Below are 4,959 nucleotides of genomic sequence, written 5' to 3'. Positions count from 1 at the left end.
TGCTGCTTGTTCTTATTTTGGCCTGACAATTAATACCAAGAAAACAGAGGTTCTCCACCTGTCAGCACTGAACCATCCATACGTGAAACCATCAGTTACACAGCAAATGGGGAGATTTTGAATGCTGGGGATAAGTCCTTTACCAGGCAGTGCACTGCCTGCCTCCACTGCAATCTATCTTCCAGTTGCTGAAGTTAATTTTCCTACAATATAGATGCAGCCAAGCCACACACTCCCCCCTCCCCAGTCAATAAACACCATAGGGTCTCTATTGCCTCTATGCCAAATACAAAATGCTCTATTTATCATTCAGAGCCCTTCCTAGCCTAGCCCCAAGCCCCCTTTCCAATCTCCTTACACCCTCTTCTCTGACATGTGCTCTTCCACCTGATGATGACTCTGAGCGAGCTCGCTCTCATTCTCTCTCTCTCTCTCTCTCTCTCTCTCTCTCTCTCTCTCCCCCCCCCTCCTCCTCTCTGTCTCTCCCTCTTCTCTCTGTGACTTTCTGTGTCTCTGTCTCTCTCTCTGTGTCTCTTCTCTGCTCCCCCCCCCCGCCTCCCCCTCCCTCCGCCTCTGTCTGTTTGTCTGTTTGTCTGTTTGTCTGTCTCTCTCTTTCTCTCTCTCCACCCACCCGATGCTCCCTCTCAGCCTCAGGATCTCAGCCGAGCTGTCTCTCCTCTGCTCCAACTACAAACTTCACTGACCTCCTTTAACTTACGACTAACATCCCATCTCTTATTGCAAATCTTCTCTAACTCCTCCTCTTCCTAGGGCCCGCCCTCTCTTAATTATTTCCTATTTATCCCGTATATAGTTTGCTTGGTATGTTTGTTTGAACATTGTTTCCATCTCCGGGAGCGGGGCCTGACGCGGTGCATTGTGGGGCTGCGGGGGTGGGGGCGGGGGCGTTGAGCAACATGGTGCCCAGCTTCCTGTTGCAGTGCCTACGGGCTTCCTCCTTCACAGGATGATTCCCTAGTGTCTGCTAGGAGCACGTGCTGTGGCCATCTGGGAACACACCGTCATCTTCAGCCAGAGGTAAAGAAAGCATCGTGGAAGAGCCGCATACCTACATGCTTACAAACCAGCTGTTAGAAGCCATATTCCTCTAGGTTGCCCTGCCCCAGGGTTTGGCTGCGATGGCTGCACCTGGTCTCTGGGGGAAGGGGTGATCCTGGAAGATACAGCAATGAGCGCTGTCAGTGACAGGCGAGCCCTTGTTTTTGGGAAAAGTGAAGCCGTGACTTCCTTCTGCTAGTTTGCCTCCTTGTCTTCGCTTTGGACTTGGCTTTTCTTTAATAAGTGTTATTCATAATGAGTGTTATTTATATCGTGGCCTGGCCAATGAGAGTGAAGATTCCAACAGTAACGGCCCCAGATATTTTAATGACTTCCATGACCTGGAGTTGCAGCATGGCTATGGTGTTGTGGGTGGGTGCATTCCAGTGACCAAAAGATTGTGGCCCACCCCCACCCCCCAACTAGTCACACTGCCTATACATATTGCAAAAAAGACTCGGGAAATCCCAATCTGGACATTTTTGGAAGAATGTGTGGTTCCCTGTGGATGACTTACTGCAACTTGATATAGAAACTGTATCATGGTCACAACCAGAAACCAAAAGGACTGTGAAACTCCCATAAAGTCTTCATATAGCCCATGTTACAGGAAACGAGATGTACTGTTTTGGGTGAATGGGTTCCACAAACATGAACAACGTCAAAGCCTCTCCTCTAGGCTGTAACTGGCGGTGTACCAATTCATTATCTTACCTAAATTTGGACACAGCAGAACGGACAGGTCTAGTATCTGATTCTCAGGAAGACAAAAAAAAAATTCACAGCTGAGAGGGAGCTAGACGCTGTGCTGTTCCAATTGGGACAGGCCTGTATTTCTGGAGTGAGAAATGGATGTAAAAAGGCCGTGCATAGTCAAGTTTGCTGCAGAGATCTTTGGTAACTTGATAGTGAGTAACCACAAGTACAGGCGATCAAAGTTACTACTATCTCTCTTCAAGTTAAATAGAATGAGGCTCCTACCATTGAATGTTATCTTCAGCAGAACACATACCTGCCATACCATGCAACCATACCAACAGCATCACCAGATTGTCGTGAACGCTTGCAAGAAATATAAGCAGAATTTTCCCAGATAAGCCAATAATAACACTGTTCCTGACAACATGCCAGTTTCTCTGTCTTATCTTAAGGATTAGTAAAGCTAGAAACATGGGAAATAGTACAGAATCTACCCACATTGTCATGAATAAAGTGCAGTAAAAAGCCAATCAGATCTGAAAGAAATTGAATCCAATGCTTCTTTACTTCCATCCTTTGCTATGGCAACTAATGTGGCAGATGGCACCTGTTCAGTGGATCTGCTAAAGAAAAATGAAGGTGTTCAAACTTCAACAAATGTTAAGTGAATCACATGGTCTGGCCTTAAGGATGGTGAACTGAAACTGCTGTATCCAGTGCCATTTCTGGTACATGTACCACAGTTCCCCAGCAGGCCATTAAAGTGGAGTCATCCAGTACAAATGGGGCAATTTTTAAAGATGAAACATCACTAACAGCATGGAGTGCAAAATCAGAAGCTGATGAAGCATATGTACACCCGATAAATAAAATCAGCTCTGCTGAGACACAAGATTCTGCTGTTTCATTATGAAAAGATAGTACTTCAAAACCAATGGCCATAGAGAAAATCAAAAGGAGAATGACAGTGTGTGATGTGGGAATCATCACAAATAATACTGCCTTGGTCAGCCAGTTCTACTAGCTTCCAAAAGGAAAGCAAAATATCTCTAAAATAAGAAATACAGTTGTCCCAGACTACAGTTTACTTAAGAAGCAAGATTTTTTTCAAGGCACTGTGATTGAGAATAAGAAGAGATCTTATAAATCATGTAGTCTTACCATTCTGGGGATAAGGAGAAATCAGAGGCAGCTAAGAGGTGAGCAGAATGTCTGCTGAACTTGAAAATCAAGAATCATTGAGTTAAAATCCTCCCCCAGACACGTATTTGCTATGATAACCTGGTCAGGTCACCAAATCTGTGTGTTAGACTCAGTTACCCCATCTATAAAATCAGAGTAATAATAGCACCTGACTCTCAGATTTGGTGTGAAGATAAAATGGGAAGAAATTTACATAGCACTTTGCAAACCTAAAGTCTCTTTATAAAAGCCAATTAGAATTATTGTGGTTGTTTTGCTGTTATTTCCTTGCCTGAGGTCATATGCACAGCCAGTATTCAGACTAAAGCCTAGCTAGAATACTAGGCCTGAAGTCAGGAAGACCCATCTTCTTGAGTTCAGATCTGGCCTCCTACTGTGATCCCAGGCAAGTCACTTAGCCCTTTCTGTCTCAGTTACCTCATCTGTAAAGTGAACTGGAGAAGGAAATGGCAAACCACTCCAGTATCTTTGCCAAGAAAACCACAAATGAGGTCAGACATGGCTGAAAAACAACAACAAAAAATATATAGACATATACATATATGTATATATGTATGTATCTATATCTTAGAAGATAGATAGGTAGATGAATGGATGAATTGTTGTGTGGATGTTTGGCTGATTAAAGCATAACACTAGCAAGGGTGGCTAGGTGAGTCATCATTTAACCTCAGACTTTATTCTTAGCCTAGCCATATGAGGAATCAGGCAAAGTAGAGAGATAAACACCAATACTCCACTAGTGTTGCTATGCACAATAATGGTAATAAATTTTATTACTTGATGATCTACGATAGTGGTTTGAAGCACCATCTTTTTAATGGATAAAGTTTTCTTTCCTTAAGAAACAAAGCAAAATGTATCAACCTTGCACTTTAATGTATTTGAAATGTGAGATTCAGCTTTTCCTCTTATCCATCTCTTATCTCTGGATGCCATGAGTTCCCATAGTGACTCTAAAATTTTAGTTTGTTTGCATGTGATTGAACAACTTCCCTCATTTCCCCGCACGCACTTATTCCTTTGTCATTAGCACTTTGTCATCACTACTTTCCAATGGCTAAGTAAAGACACTGCTCTAAGAGTCAAAATGGCCTGCAGCAATTTGTGTGTATTGATAATTTAGTGGCTACCTGGACTTCATGACCTGTCAGCTTCCTTTTACTTGGTCTCTGATGACATGAATTTATAGCTCAGGCACATGATTTGAAAATTGTTGTTTCTTGTTCAGTTGTGTCTTACTTTTTGTGACCTCAGGAATCATGGTGCGCCAGGACATTCTCATTTCCACTATGTACCAAATTCTGCCCAAGCTTATGTTCATCACTTCCATGACACTATCCATCCAACTCATCCTCTGCCATTCCCTTCTGCTTTTGCCTTAACTCCTTTTCTTTTTTGAAATTATAAAACCAAATCTGGGTTCATAGTCCCTTTTATCTGTTTTTGAAAAACACACAAATGCATAGCTTAAAAAATGTAATCATGTACAAATTTCCCATAGTTCCATAATGCTTTACATTGATTGCCAGATGCACTAGCATTGGAAAGAACATTGAATTCATTTTGAAAGCAACCTTCCTCAAAAACTAAGGTATATGGTAGCCTGAACACAAGAGGGTACTACAGGTTAGTGTGATTCCCCATGGGGCTTTTCTTGGACAAAATTTTCTTCATAGCAAAATATTCAAATAATAAAACCACCAATCTCTCTGAAATTCCTTTTTGTTTCACAGTACCTTAGTAGTACCATCTATTTGACAAAGCGTAACATATTGTTTCATATTATTCGATATTAACATATGTATATAATTCAATCTATTAGCATAATTAATTGCTTTTATATTATTAGAAAAATGTTCATGTCAATGAAAATTAAACTTTTCTGATCCCCCAGAAGCTAGTGTTTCCTCCACCCTGATTGTCTTATACAGGGCGTTCCTAAAGTCTGGACACATAGGCAATAGACAGCAGCGTGCAGTTATGGCATTGAGTTCA

At 41.9% G+C, this 4,959-nt stretch overlaps 1 pseudogene; it reads left to right on the top strand.

Annotated features, from left to right (window-relative positions):
* The first annotated feature begins 1,907 nt into the window (after positions 1 to 1,907).
* Positions 1,908 to 2,977, top strand: LOC118837341 (annotated as a pseudogene).
* The last annotated feature ends 1,982 nt before the right edge of the window (positions 2,978 to 4,959 follow it).

The sequence above is a fragment of the Trichosurus vulpecula genome, chromosome 2, assembly GCF_011100635.1.
Source record: "Trichosurus vulpecula isolate mTriVul1 chromosome 2, mTriVul1.pri, whole genome shotgun sequence".
NCBI classification, from domain to species: Eukaryota; Metazoa; Chordata; class Mammalia; order Diprotodontia; family Phalangeridae; genus Trichosurus; species Trichosurus vulpecula.
Note: the sequence above shows the minus strand (reverse complement) of the source record. Positions and strands in the feature narration are given on the sequence as shown.